This window comes from Mus caroli, unplaced genomic scaffold, assembly GCF_978045245.1.
Source record: "Mus caroli unplaced genomic scaffold, Mus_caroli_1 scaffold_13, whole genome shotgun sequence".
Taxonomy (NCBI): domain Eukaryota; kingdom Metazoa; phylum Chordata; class Mammalia; order Rodentia; family Muridae; genus Mus; species Mus caroli.
This window is the reverse complement of record NW_028227268.1, coordinates 76,606,668-76,622,768: the sequence shown is the minus strand read 5'-3', so window position 1 is coordinate 76,622,768 and position 16,101 is coordinate 76,606,668.

Genomic DNA, 16,101 nt, shown 5'->3' with positions numbered 1-16,101 from the left:
GTAAACAAAATATGCATGAATTCCCCCTATCCCCTCCCTCTCTTCCTGCTTCTATGAGGGTGTTCCCCCACCCACCCACTCCCACCTCCCCACCCATTTCCACCTCCCTACCCTGGCATTCCCCTACACAGGGGCATCCAGCCTTCACAGGACCGAGGACCTCTCTTCCCATTGATGCCCAACTAGGACATCCTTTGCTACATATGCAGCTGGAGCCATGAGTCCCTCCATGTGTATGTACTCTTTGGTTGGTGTTTTTTACCCCCCTGTGAGCTCGAGGGGGTCTGGTAGGTTGATATTGTTGTTCTTCCTATGGGATTGCAAACCCCTTCAGCTCCTTCAATCCTTTAACTCCTCCACTGGGGACTCCATGCTCAGTCCAATGGCTGGCTGCCAGCATCTGCCTTTGTATTTGTCAGGTTCTAGCAGAACCTCTCAGGAGACAGCTATATCAGGCTCTTGTGAGCAGGTACTTATTGGCATTCACAATACTGTCTGGTTTGGAGACTGTATATGGGATGGACCCCCAGGTGGCCTTTCCTTCAGTCCCTGTTCCATACTTTGTCTCTGTATTTCCTCCCCCGAGTATTTTGTTCCTCCTTTTAAGAAGGACTGAAGCATCCACACTTTGGTCTTCCTCCTTCTTGAGCTTCATGTCGTCTGTGAATTGTATCTTTGGTATTTCGAGCTTTTGGATTAATATCCATTTGTCAATGAGTGCATACCATATGTGTTCTTTTGTGATTGGGTTACCTCACTCAGGATGGTATTTTCTAGTTCCAACCATTTGCCTAAGAATTTCATGAAGTTATTGTTTTTTATAGCTGAGTAGTACTCCATTGTGTAAATGTACCATAATTTCTGTATCCATTCCTCTGTTGAAGGACATCTGGGTTGCTTCCAGCTTCTGGCTATTATAAATAAGGCTGCTATGAACATAGTGGAGCATGTGTCCTTGTTATATGTTGAGGCATCTTTTGGTTATATGCTCAGGAGTGGTATAGCTGGGTCATCAGGTAATACTGTGTTCAATTTTCTGAGAAACCACCAAACTGATTTCCAGAGTGGTTGTACTGCCTTGTAATCCCACCAGCATTGGAGGAGTGTTCCTCTTTCTCCACATCCTCACCAGCATCTGCTGTCACCTGAGTTTTTGATCTTAAACATTCTGACTGATGTGAGGTGGAATCTCAGTGTTGTTTTGATTTGCATTTCCCTGATGACTAAGGATGTTCAATATTTTTTTAGATGCTTCTCAGCCATTCGCTATTCCTCAGTTGAGAATTCTTTGTTTAGCTCTGTACCCCATTTTTAAATAGGGATATTTGGTATTCTGGAATCAAACTTCTTGAGTTCTGTGTATATATTGTATATTAGCCCCCCTGTTGGATTTAGGATTGGTAAAGATCTTTTCCCAATCTGTTTGTTGCCTTTTGGTCTTATTGAGAGTGTTCTTTGCCTTACAGAAGCTTTGCAATTTTATGAGGTCCCGTTTGTTAATTCTTGATCTTACAGTACAAGCCATTGATGCTCTGTTCAGGAAAAATTTCCCCTGTGCCCATATGTTCGAGGCTCTTCCCCACTTTCTCCTCTATAAGTTTCAGTGTCTCTGGTTTTATGTGGAAGTTCTTGATAGTTTTCGATATCTTGATAGTTTTTGTTATTCCAAATGAATTTGTAAATTGCTGTTTCTAACTCTATGAAGAATTGAGTTGGAATTTTGATGGGGATTGTATTGAATCTGTAGATTGCTTTCAGCAAGATGGCCATTTTTATTATATTAATCCTGACAATACATGAGCATGGGAGATCTTTCCATCTTCTGGAAAGAAGTTTGATTTCTTTCTTCAGAAACTTGAAGTTTTTTTTCTTTCTTTTTTTCTTTTTCTTTCTTTCTTTTTTTTTTTTTTTTTTTTTTTGTTTTGTTTTCGAGACAGGGTTTCTCTGTGTAGCCCTGGCTGTCCTGGAACTTACTTTGTAGACCAGTCTGGCCTCGAACTCAGAAATCGTCCTGCCTCTGCCTCCCGAGTGCTGAGATTAAAGGCGTGCACCACCATACCCAGCTTTGAAGTTCTTATCATACAGTCTTTCACTTGCTTGGTTAGAGTCACACCTAGGTATTTTATATTATTTGTTACTATTGTGAAGAGTGTCATTTCCCTAATTTCTTTCTCAGCCTGTTAGTTTGATGTTAGCTACTGATTTGCTGTATATTGCTTTTACTGTGTTTAGGTATGGGCCTTGAATTTCTATCTTTCCAAGACTTTTACCATGAAGGGTTGTAGAATTTTGTAAAATGCTTTCTCAGCATCTAATAAGATGATCATGTGTCTTTTTTCTTTTTTTTTTTTTATTTATTTATTTTATTATATGTAAGTACACTGTAGCTGTCTTCAGACACTCCAGAAGAGGGCGCCAGATCTCGCTGCAGATGGTTGTGAGCCACCATGTGGTTGCTGGGATTTGAACTCTGGACCTTCGGAAGAGCAGTCGGGTGCTCTTACCCACTGAGCCATCTCACCAGCCCCGTCTTTTTTCTTTGAATTTGTTTATATAGTAGATTATGTTGAAGTATCCCTCCATCCCTAGGATGAAACCTACTTGATCATGATGGATCATGATTGTTTTGATGTGTTCTTCAATTTTGGTTTGTGAGAATTTTATTGAGTATTTTTGCATTGATATTCAAAAGAGAAATTGGTCTGAAGTTCTCTTTCTTTGTTGGGTCTTTGTGTTGTTTAGTTATAAGCATAATTGTGGCTTCATAGAATGAATTGAGTAGAGTTCCTTCTCTTTCTATTTTGTGGAATAGTTTGAAGAGTGTTAATATTGGGTCTTCTTTGAAGGGCTGATAGAATTCTGCAAATACCCACCTGGTCCTGGGCTTTTTTTAATGACTGCTTCTATTTCTTTAGGGGTTGTAGGACTGCTTAGATGGTTTATTTGATCCTGATTTAACTTCGGTGTTTGGTATCTGTCTAGAAAATTGTCCATTTCATCCAGATTTTTCAGTTTTGTTGAATATAGGCTTTTGTAGTAGGATCTGATTTTTTTTTTTTAAATTTTCTGTTTCTGTTGTTATATCTCCCTTTTCATTTCTGATTTTGTTAATTTGGATACTGTCTCTGTGCCCTCTGGTTAGTCTGGCTAAGGGTTTATCTATCTTGTTGATTTTCTCAAAAGAACCAGCTCCCAGTTTTGTTGATTCTTTGTATAGTTCTTTTTGTTTCTATTTGGTTGATTTCAGCCCTGAGTTTGATTATTTCCTGCTGTCTACTCTCTTGGGTGTATTTGCTTCTTTTTCTTCTAGAGCTTTCAGGTGTGCTGTTAAGCTGGTAGGTAGTGTAAGCTCTCTTCAGTTTCTTTTTGGAGACACTTAGAGCTTTGAGTTTTCCACTTAGCAATGCTTTCTTTGTGTCCCATAAGTCTTGGTATGTTTATGCCTTCATTTTCATTAAATACTAAAAAGTCTTTAATTTCTTTCTTTATTTCTTCCTTGACCAAGTTATCATTGAATAGAGCCTTGTTCAGCTTCCATGTGTATGTGGCCTTTCTGTTGTTTTAGTGTTATTGAAGACTAGCCTTAGTCTGTGGTTATCTGATAGTATGCATTAGATTATTTCAGTCTTCTTGTATCTGTTGAGACTGTTTTGTGACCAATTATATGGTCAGTTTTGGAGAAGGTACCATGAGGTGCTGAGAAGAAGGTATATTCCTTTGTTTTAGGATGAAATGCTCTATAGATATCTCTTAAATCCACTTGGTTCATAATTTCTATTAGTTTCACAATGTCTCCACTTAGTTTGTGTTTCCATGATATGTCCATTGCTGAGAGTGGGGTGTTGAAGTCTCCCACTAATATTGTGTGAGGTACAATGTGTTCTTTGAGCTTTAGTAAAGTTTCTTTTATGAATGTGGGTGTTCTTGCATTTGGAGCATAGATGTTCAGAATTGAGAGTTTATCTTGGTAGATTTTTCCTTTGACCAGTATGAAGTATCCTTCCTTATCTTTTTTGATAACTTTTGGTTGAAAGTCTATTTTATTGGATATTTGAAAGGCTACTCCAGCTTGTTTATTGGGAAAATTTGCTTGGAAAATTGTTTTCCAGCATTTTAGTCTGAGGCAGTGACTGTCTTTGTCACTAAGTTGTGTCTCCTGTATACAGCAAAATGCTGGGTCCTGTTTATGTAACCAGTCTGTTAGTCTATGTCTTTTTATTGGGAAATTGAGTCCATTGATGTTAAGGAAAAGTAATTATTGCTTCCTGTTATTTTTGTTGTTAGAGGTAGAATTATGTTTGTGTAGCTATCTTCTTTTGGGTTTGTTGAAAGAATACTTTCTTGCTTTTTCTAGGGTGTAGTTTCCCTCTTTGTGTTGGAGTTTTCTGTCTATTAGTCTTTGTAGGGCTGGATTTGTGGGAACACATTGTGCATATTTGGTTTTGTCATGGACTATTTTAATTTATGCATCTATGTTAATTGAGAGTTTTGCTGGATATAGTAGCCTGGGCTGGTGTTTGTGTTTTCTTAGGGTCTGCATGAGATCTGCCCAGGATCTTCTGACTTTTATAGTCTCTGGTGAGAAGTCTGGTATAGTTCTGATAGCTCTGCCTTTATATGTTATTTGACTTCTTTTCCTTACTGCTTTTTAATATTCTTTCTTTGTTTTGTGTATTTGATGTTTTGATTATTATGTTACAGGAGGAATTTCTTTTCTGTTCCAGTTTATTAGGAGTTCTGTAAGCTTCTGGTATGTTCATGGACATCTCTTTCTTTACATTAGGGAAGTTTTCTTCTATATTTGTTGAAGATATTTACTGGCTCTTTAACTTGGGAATCTTCACTCTCTTTTATACCTATTATCCTTAGGGTTGGTCTTCTCATTGTATCCTGAATTTTCTGGATGTTTTGGGTTAGGAACTTTTTGCATTTTGAATTTTCTTTGACTGTTGTGTCAATGTTTTCTATGGTCTCTTCTGCCCCTGAGATTCTCTCTTCTATCTCTTGTATTCTGTTGGTGATGCTTGCATCTGTGACTCGTGATCTCTTTCCTAGGTTTTCTATCTCCAGGGTTGTTTCCCTTTGTGATTTCTTTATTGTTTCTATTTCCATTTTTAGATCCTGGATGGTTTTGTTCAATTCCTTCACCTGTTTGGTTATGTTTTCCTGTAATTCTTTAAGGGATTTTTGTGTTTCCTATTTAAGTGCTTCTAGCTGGTTACTTGTGTTCTCCTGTATTTCTTTAAGGGAGTTATTTATGCCCTTCTTAAAGTCCTCTATAATCATCATGAGAAGTGATTTTAAATCTGAGCCTTTATTTTCCAGTGTGATGGTGTATCCAGGACTTGCTATGTTGGAAGAACTGGGTTCTGATGATGCCAAGTAGCCTTGGTTTCTGTTGCTTATGTTCTTGCACTTGCCTCTCACCATCTGGTTATCTCTAGTGCTACTTGCCCTTGCTGTCTCTGACTGGAGCCTGTCCCTCCTATGATTCTGGTTGTGTCAGAACTCCTTAGAGTCCAGCTGTCTCAGTGCTCCTGTGATTCTGTGATCCTGAGATTCTGGGTGTGTCAGAGCTCCTGAGAGTCAAGGTGTCGCTGGAATCCTGAAATCCTGTGGTCCGGGCATATTAGAACACCTGGGAATCGAGCTTCCTCTGGGTGCTGTGAGACTGGGTGTGGATCCAGCCCCCAAAGTCTGCTCAAGGCACAGGCTCAGCATGCATAGATTTTTTTTAAAGATATTGAGGACTATCTCACAGGTAAGTTTGGTGCTAAAACTTCTGGGCCATGACCACGTGAATGAGTGTAAAATGTCTCCACACCCACTCAGGAGAAGACAGATGGGTCAGGGAGATTCAATAACGTTAGGTTTTACCTAATGGAATTAGGATAGTCATTTCAGTTTGGATTTGTAATGGTGTTGTTTGTTTCTCTTCCTTGTTTTGCTTTGACACAGGGTCTCACTATGTAATGCAAGCCTGAAACTCCTGTGTAGCCCAGGGTGACTTTCAGCTTCCCATCCTCTTGCTTCCCCTTGTGCTGGGATCTCAGGTGTGTGCCAGCACCCATGGGTTTCTGCTGTGCTGAGGATCCCACTCAGAACTTCATGCATGCTTGGCAAGTACATTAAAACTGAGTTACATCTCAGCCAGAATAGTTCTCAGAACTGTCTATCCTCAAATCAAGATGTCCCAGAGTCCCTGAAAACCAAGCTGAACGGCCCTTGCCACGAGTAGCTATATAAAATTTGTACTAAGTTTTGTCAGCTTCCTAGTCAGGGCTTGTGACTTGAAACAATATTAACTTTACTTGCTAGTGATTATATATATATATCATAGAGAATGTCAATAGTTTTTTGCTGTTTTTTGAGATAGAGCTTTTGGTGTGGCCTTGGCTATCCTAGTACTGACTATGTAGACCAGTTGGCCTTGAACTCATAGAGATATGCCTGCCTCTGCCTTCAGAATGCTGGGATTCAAGGTATGTGCCACCACGGCCTGGCTGAGAAAGTCAACATTATATTGGAGCTCTAAGACTTGAAAATATCTCTGCTGGGCATGGTGGCGCATGCCTTTAATCCCAGCACTCGGGAGACAGAGGCAGGCAGATTTCTGAGTTCGAGGCCAGCCTGGTCTACAGAGTGAGTTCCAGGACAGCCAAGGCTACACAGAGAAACCCTGTCTCGAAAAACCAAAAAAAAAAAAAAAAAAAAAAAGAGAGAGTCAGATCCAGTGACACTGGAGTCATAGGTACCTGTAAGCCACTGTGTAGTACTGGGACTTGGACCCAGGTCCTCTAGAAGAGCATTAACCTAACCACTCATCCATCTCTCCAGCCCCTTCTTCATGGGATTGCAATACAGTGGGCATGTGCTCATTTTTCCAATCACAGGAGGCAAACTCATTTTGCTCCATGAGTCAAATGCTGTGTGGCCTCCTATTGTATACTATATTAAAGTTTACTCTCTAGGTAAGAGTTTGACTGGGATAAACTAGCCAAGAAATGAACTGAGTACAAACAAGAAGGTTGTTTTCTGGACAACAAATGTAAGGCAGAGACTGAAAAGTATGAGGAAGCTCCAATGCCCACCAGAGATGGGTCCTGAGAAAGGCACCAGGCATGGAATAGATGCAGGGAACAGAAGAACTCGAAATATCGTATAAGCAGACAGGAAAGCAGTGTGGCTGAAACAGAGAGGACAAGGGGGGGAGGGGCTGGCAAAGGCAGGATAGAGGCAATCCGTCCAGTGACTGAAAGGACCTGAACAACACAGCAGGAGGAGCCTTCTGATAATCACAGAAAGTGGACCACTTGGGCTGTCACAGAAGGAAAATGGACTGTGAGGAGAGCAAGAGTGGAGGAGAGGCCCCAGGCTGGACACTGATTGCTAGAAGGGGAGAAAGGAGAGGGGAGAGGAGAATGAGGATAAAAATCACTGGGATTGCAACAGAAAACTGGTGAGAACTGCTTGGCCTCTATGGTTTGCTTACTGTGTTTGGGCTTTGATTTGTTTGATTGTCTCCAGCTCTGCTCCTCAGGCACCAGTCTCCTGACTGCTGGATTGAGGGTGTGTACCTCACACCAGCCTAACTAAATTCTTCAGCCAAATTAAACAGCAAAACCCATACTGAAGGGCCTGTGCTGGAATCAAAATGTAATTTTCTAGGGACTGAGGATGTACCTCAGGTGAGTGTTTGCCTGGCCTGGACCAAGGCCTGGGTTTCACACTCAGCATGGTGGCTCACACCTGCAGGGTCAGGGCTTGGAAGGTGGGGGTGAAATAACAAGCTCAAGGGTCAGCACTGCCTGCCTATGTAGGGAGTTCAAGGCCAGCCTGAGCTACATGAGAGCCTGTCTCAAAAATACAGTTATGTTTTGTTTCTTTGTTTGAACAGTTGCCTTGTAATAGAAAATGCACACTTAGCTCTTATCCCAGCTTGCTCTCTGTTGCTAACAGATGAACACAGTGCTCAAGAGCAGTTTGGGCTGAGTGGGTTTATTTGGCTTTCCTGAACATCCTGAGGACACTCTGCCATAGAGAGGAATGGGGCAGGAGCTCAGTCAGGACAGAGGTAAGACATGAAGGCAGGCTGCTTACTGGCTTGCTCAGCCTGCCTGTTTATACAACAGTAGACCACCTGCCCAGCCTGGCACCACCCACAGTGGACTGGACCATCCCACATCAATCATTAATCAATGCCCAGAATCAGGCCAACAGGAGAATCCTCGGTCCAGGCTGCCTCTTCCCAGGTATCTCTAGTTGTGGTGCTGACAAAAACCAATGAGTGCAGCTGTACATTTACTGATATGATTTTAAAAATGTTAATTGTTTTGTACTCCCAGTACCCTAAGTAAGATCACAGTTTGATACATCAACTTTACCCTCAGAACTCTATACGTTCACAGCACATAAATGCTTATATTTTTACAAGAATATTTCTTGCAGCCATATTTGAAATACAAAGAAAATGTACACATACATTTTTTTCATTTGAGGCTACATATTTGCTTGTGATAGATAGATCATAGATGATAGATAGACAGATAGATAGATAGTGTTAACCAAAAGAAGAGCATGAAGAAGAGGATGAAGATGAGGATAGGGAGTAGGATGGGGATGAGGAGGAGGAAGAACAAAAAGAAGGAGGGGGAGGGGGTGTGGGGGAGGAGCAGCAGCAGCAGCAGCAGCAGCAGCAGCAGCAGCAGCAGAAGAAGAAGAAGAAGAAGAAGAAGAAGAAGAAGAAGAATTTACACTGTGCAATTATTTAGGATTAGACAGATGTCTGATGGAAGGTGTACTGTGGGTACAAGCATGTTCTTGCGATATCTTGATGGGAAAGAAGCAGCAAGAATAGTATGAAATGTCAGATTTTGAAGTGTTTCCCTGAAATTCCAGGCTGATGAGGCTGCTGCATGTGTTGCAGGGATTGTTAGTCTGAGGAGGACGGTTGATGCCACTATTGGAAGGAACAGTGAGAACTGCAGAGACCTTCACTGAGGCCTCGAGCAGATAGGCCTTACAGCCTCTCACCATGAGCACTGAAACCTGCTACCACAGCTCAGTCAGCACCAGGGCCAGAGAGTTTGGCCAAGAACTCCGTGGTGAACTCTGGCATGAGGAAACTGGGAGGGCAGGAGGAGACAGATCTTTGGGAGTTCGAAGTTAGCCTGGTCTTTCATATGAAGAAGTTAATTTGGTTTGCCTAGAGAGTTTGACATAGTAAGACACTATCTAGAGAGAAAGAGAGAGAGAGAGAGAGAGAGAGAGAGAGAGAGAGAGAGAGAGAGAGAGGAAGAAGTAGAAGAGGAGGGGGAGGAGGAAGAAGAAAAGGAGGAGTGGAAAGGAGGGGAAAGGAGGGGAGGGGAAGAAATAAGAAATTGTTTCAGGCCTGCAGCTCTTCCTTGAACTTACTCAAACAATTCTTCAGCAAAAGGGGCAAATACAAAGTATTTGTACAATAGGACTGTTTCCTATATTTTTGTTGTAATAATAGATTTCTGCATCAGTTTCTTCTTGGTGGTGGGGAGGTTGATAATGGAGGGAATTAGATGGGGTCTTTTTTTTTTAATTAGGTACTTTCTTCATTCACATCTCCAGTGCTATCCCAAAAGTCCCCCCTCCCCCACCCACCTACTCCCACTTCCCGGCCCTGGCATTCCCCTGCACTGAGGCATATAAAGTCTGCATGACCAATGGGCCTCTCTTTCCACTGATGGCCGACCAGGCCATCCTCTGATACTTATGCAGCTAGAGTCAAGAGCTCTGGGGGGCACTGGTTAGTTCATGTTGTTGTTCCACCCATAGGGTTGCAGATCCCCTCAGCTCCTTGGGTACTCTCTCTAGCTCCTCCATTGGGGGCCCTGTGATCTATCCAATAGCTGACTGTGAGCATCCACTTCTGTGTTTGCCAGGCCCAGACGGGGTCTTTTTTTTTTTTTTTTTTAAGATTTATTTATTTATTTATTTATTTTATTTATTTATTTTTTTTTGGTTTTTCGAGACAGGGTTTCTCTGTGTAGCCCTGGCTGTCCTGGCACTCACTTTGTAGACCAGGCTGGCCTCGAACTCAGAAATCCGCCTGCCTCTGCCTCCCGAGTGCTGGGATTAAAGGCGTGCGCTACCACGCCCGGCTCTTATTTATTTATTATATGTAAGTACACTGTAGCTGTCCTCAGACACTCCAGAAGAGGGCGCCAGATCTCATTATGGATGGTTGGGAGCCACCATGTGGTTGCCAGGAATTGAACTCAGGACCCTCGAAAGAGCAATCAGTGCTCTTATCGCTGAGCCATCTCTCCAGCCCTAGACGGGGTCTTATGTAACCAGTTTTTGATTGTTGTTGTTTGGTTGGTTGGTTTTCTTGAACTTCTAATGTAGGAAAGATGATTTTGACCTCTGGTTCTTCCTGCTTCTACCCACCATGGTTGTGGTCATGTGTGCACTGCCATGAAGAGGGGGAACAACTTCTTTCTTCCTTTCTTTCTTTCCTCCTAGATAGGGTCTTACTATGTCAAACTCTCTAAGGTAGACAAAGTAACTTCTTCATTATACAGACCAGGCTACCTTCAAACTCAAAAAGATCTGTCTTCTCCTGCCTTCCCTGTTTCCTCATGCCAAAGTTGACCACGAGTTCTTGGCCAAACTCTCTGGCCCTGGTGCTGACTGAGCTGTGGCAGCAGAAGGCTCCAGTGCTCACGGTGAGGGGTTTTAAGGCCTGTCTGCTCCAGGCCTCGGTGAAGGTCTCTGCAGTTTTCACTCCCCCTTCCAACAGTGACATCAAACATCCTCCTCAGGCTAAAAATCTCTGCCACACACACACACACAGCAGCCTCATCATCCTGGAATTCCAGGAAAGACTATGAAGCCTGACATTTCACACTGTTTTTTTGTTTGTTTGTTTTTGTTTTTGTTTGGTTTTTCGAGACAGGGTTTCTCTGTATGGTCCTGGCTGTCCTGGAACTCACTTTGTAGACCAGGCTGGCCTTGAACTCAGACATCTTCCTGCTTCTGCCTCCCGAGTGCTGGGATTAAAGGCGTGCGCCACCATGCCCGGCATTCCACACTGTTCTTGCTGCTTCTTTCCAGTCAAGGGGTCACAAGGACACTCTGGGCGGGGCAGCCAGCCTGAAGCTAATTGCTTGACAGTAGCCTGGGAAGATTCAGATCTTGTTGGATGGTTTTTATTTCCCTTGTTATTGTTCAACTTTTTGTCCTGAAATTATTTGCATTGTCAGCAAAATCACGTGTCTCTGTAGTCATACAGTTTCCTCTAATGTCTGCAGCCAACACACCATGGAATCTTGATAAAATGAAGAGAGTGGCATGGCACTGTGAATTGAGCTGTCTTCCTTACTGGGAGTCCTGAGATTGATTCCTCGAGTTTAAATGCTTTAGCTGGGTGTGGTTGCTTATGACTATAATTCTAGCACATGGGTATAATTCCAGCACTAGGCTAGGAGATTGCTAGTATAATGTCAGTATATAGTCTACATATCTAGAACCTGTGTCAGGAAACCAATGGTGGTAACGCTACTTAGGGGTAGCATGCTTGCCTAGTGTGCACAAAGACTTGGTTTTGATTTCCAGCACTAAAAAGAAAAATCAAATTGAAAAGTGTATAGTACAGGGTCTGAATGGATGGCTCAGAAGTTAAGAGCTCTTGATGCTCTTCCAGAAGATCTAAACTTGGTACCCAGCACCGCTGTTAGACATCCAACAATTGCCTGTAATTCCAGCTTTGAGGGATTCCATCTTTTTCTGGTCTCTGAGGGGTGAAGGTCTCAGGATTGTACATCAAGTGAATGTGGGTACATACACAGAGGAGAGAGAGAGAGAGAAAGAGAGAGAGAGAGAGAGAGAACACAAATATATATACATAAAAAGAAATATGTAAATAAATAAGAACAAAGACTGTGCTAATCTATACCAAAATTGTATTTAAATTAATATATTAACTATGTATTTATTATATTAAAAATTAACATAAAATACAGCAGAAAATATGAGCATTGTGTTGCATATTTAAAATCTAGTTATTTGTACACAGAGGCAGAAAAGTCATAGTTTAAGGTCAGCCTTGGCTACATTGAGAATTCTAGGCTAGCCCAGGCTACATGAGATGTCGTTCAAAATGAATAACAAGAACAAGAAACTTCAGTCAACCAAACAGAAATGCAGTAGAGTTTAAGTTTACATTGTTTTACCCTTCCCCCCACCCTCCTCACATTCTCTGTCCTTCCCATTTATCATTCCCACAGCCCAGGGGCCATCTGTGTAGCGGCTTTGTACTTCTAGACTGGCACTGTCCAGTTCTAATGTAATGAGAACTACACAGGCAGTTTTTATTTCTCTACTATCCATATTTAAAAGAAACAAAGAAGACAGGGCTTGCTACATGGCTCCGTAGTTCAAAGCGTTTGCTGTACAATCCTGAGCCCCAGATTTGTAGATCCCAGCACCCCCAAACAAACAAGATGTCATGCATACATACACCTGTGACTCCAGCTCAGAGAGGGTCAGAGACAGAAGACTCACTGGATGATGATGCTCCCAGCCTAGCTGAGAAAACACGAGTTATTTGGATATTTTACCATTAATTATTTTATTTATTTTACTTTTAGGTAGGTTCTCACTATGTAGCCCTGGATGACCTCAGATGTAGACCAGGCTGGCCTTGAACTCACGGAGATCCACCTGCCTGTGTCACTGATACGACACCTACAGTTTATGGTCAGATGTTTGGTTATTTCCTCGGAGTCAGCTCTGACAGAGCCAAACCCTTACACAGCTCAGTCAGTGCAGCTCAGTTGTGCATTGAACTTGTTCACACAGCTTTTCATTAAAGGGGACCAGTTATAATGAGCAATTTTCTACATTCTTGTTCTCATGACAGATTTTTACATCAGATCTCCAGGAGACCAGGCAGAGTGATTGAAGAGGACACCAGATGCCCTCTTCTGGACAGCATGCACATGTACAGGTTCCTATACACAGGCACCACAGGTTCCTATACAAAGAGCCCCCCACCCCCAACACACACACATGCATTTTTAAGAATAAAAATTGGTACATTGATTTTTAAGAATTCACTTGCCTTAACGCAATGCACTGGCAGTACTACTGTGTCAATGTGGAATAGGAAGAAAAGTCACTAAGGAGGGTTCATCCTCTTTCTTTGTAAGTCTTAGGAATTCAGTGTGTATTTTACATGTGTTACACATCAAGATGCTCAGGGGCTGGAGAGGTGGCTCAGCAGTTAAGAGCACTGACTGCTCTTCCGAAGGTCATGAGTTCAAATCCCAGCAACCACATGGTGGCTCACAACCATCCATAATGAGATCTGACTCCCTCTTCTGGAGTGTCTGAAGACAGCTACAGTGTACTTACATATAAAATAAATAAATATTAAAAAAAAAAAAAAAAGATGCTCAGTAGCCATGGGAGTATGGGTTAGTTCCTGTGACATCTGTACAGCTCCCATAAGGCATTGTTTCTCTACCAACTCCTAAAGTATTGCATTTTAACTTCCATTTATTTATTTGTTTATTTTTGTCTTGGATAACACACTTTATTTGGGTGGATTTGTAGTGTTAGGTGGAAGAAATAAATGCATGTGCTCTGTTAAACCATCTCATATAAACAAGTAGTTTTTTGTTTTTTGGTTTTTTTTTCCTTTATTTTGTTTCAAATGTCAATGCAAGAAATAGCCTTTAAAACAAAACCCCTATGGGCATTACTGCGCTGTAAAGGTATGGAGTTCTATGTGAAGAATTGTGTCAAAAGAATGGCACATGGTGAAAAATACCTTGGGGAACTGTGAGAGAGGCTCCAAAAAAAAAAAATAAATAAAAGGAGAGAGAGAGAGAGAGAGAGAGAGAGAGAGCCTTTTACCTCAGGTGCATTTTGTTCCCTGGATGGCTCTTGGATGTGATTTCATGCCTACTGTGTTAAACATTTACATTACATGTTCGAAAATTTCTGTGGGATGTCAGAACACAGCTGTAGAACCCAATCTGGTCAGTGTACCTTGAATCTGGATATGGCCTCCTGCTTCGTTTTCATGCTTTCCCAGATATAATCTATAGTACATGCCAGGCACTTGTGTTGGTCTGTTCTAAGAAAGTCCTGGGAAAGGGCTGCTCTGTTAATAATTAGTGTGTGCTTTTTGACATTTATTGACATGTTTTTCTGATTCTGATTTTTTTTTTTTTAACTCAAGCAACCTTCCTTGGATCATTGCTCTCTTTGTTACATTGGTGTGTAAATATACAGAGAAACTGAAGGAAGGCTGTCTACAGGATCAGGCTGTAAGCCGCCACATTCTTTCAGGTCCTCGAATCCCAGGTCCAGCAGACAAGATCAACACAGGTCAAAGTCAGCAGATGTGTCAAAAACTGTGATCTTACTTAGGGTACTGGGAGTATAAAACAATTAACATTTTAAAAATTGTATCAGTAAGTGTACAGCTGCACTCATTGGTTTTTGTCAGCACCACAACTAGAGACACCTGGTGTCTTAGTCAGGGTTTCTATTCCTGTACAAACATCATGACCAAGAAGCAAGTTGGGGAGGAAAGGGTTTATTCGGCTTACACTTCCATGCTGCTGTTCATCACCAAAGGAAGTCAGGACTGGAACTCAAGCAGGTCAGAAAGCAGGAGCTGATGCAGAAGCCATGGAGGGATGTTCTTCACTGGCTTGCCTCCCCTGGCTTGCTCAGCCTACTCTCTTATAGAACCCAAGACTATCAGCCCAGGGATGGTCTCACCCACAAGGGGCCTTTCCCCCTTGATCACTAATTGAGAAAATGCCTTACAGCTGGATCTCATGGAGGCATTTCCTCAACTGAAGCTCCTTTCTCTGTGATAACTCCAGCTGCGTCAAGTTGACACAAAAATAGCCAGTACACCTGGGAAGAGGCAGCCTGGACCGAGGATTCTCCTGTTGGCCTGATTCTGGGCATTGATTAATGATTGATGTGGGAGGGTCCAGTCCACTGTGGGCGGTGCCAGGCTGGGCAGGTGGTCTCCTGTAGTATAAACAGGCAGGCTGAGCAAGCCAATAAGCAGCCTGCCTTCATGTCTTACCTCTGTCCTGACTGAGCTCCTGCGCCATTCCTCTCTATGGCAGAGTGTCCTCAGGATGTTCAGGAAAGCCAACTAAACCCACTCAGCCCAAACTGCTCTTGAGCACTGTGTTCATCTATTAGCAACAGAAAGTGAGCTGGGATAAGAGCTAAGTGTGCATTCTCTATTACAAGGCAACTGTTCAAACAAAGAAACAAAACATAACTGTATTTTTGAGACAGGCTCTCATGTAGCTCAGGCTGGCCTTGAACTCCCTACATAGGCAGGCAGTGCTGACCCTTGAGCTTGTTATTTCACCCCCACCTTCCAAGCCCTGACCCTGCAGGTGTGAGCCACCATGCTGAGTGTGAAACCCAGGCCTTGGTCCAGGCTAGGCAAACACTCACCTGAGGTACATCCTCAGCCCCTAGAAAATTACATTTTGATTCCAGCACAGGCCCTTCAGTATGGGTTTTGCTGTTTAATTTGGCTGAAGAATTTAGTTAGGCTGGTGTGAGGTACACACCCTCAATCCAGCAGTCAGGAGACTGGTGCCTGAGGAGCAGAGCTGAAGACAATCAAACAAATCAAAGCCCAAACACAGTAAGCAAACCATAGAGGCCAAGCAGTTCTCACCAGTTTTCTGTTGCAATCCCAGTGATTTTTATCCTCATTCTCCTCTCCCCTCTCCTTTCTCCCCTTCTAGCAATCAGTGTCCAGCCTGGGGCCTCTCCTCCACTCTTGCTCTCCTCACAATCCATTTTCCTTCTGTGACAGCCCAAGTGGTCCACTTTCGGTGATTATCAGAAGGCTCCTCCTGCTGTGTTGTTCAGGTCCTTTCAGTCACTGCCTGGAGGGACTGCCTCTCTCCTGCCTCTGCCAGTCTTTCCTTGTCCTCTCTGTTTCAGCCACACTGCCTTCCTGTCTGCTTCTAGGATAGCCTGAGTTCTCCTGGTCCCTGTACCTATTCCAAGGCTAGTCCCTTTCCTAGGACACTTGTCTCTGGTGGCCATTGGAGCTTCTTCATAACTTTC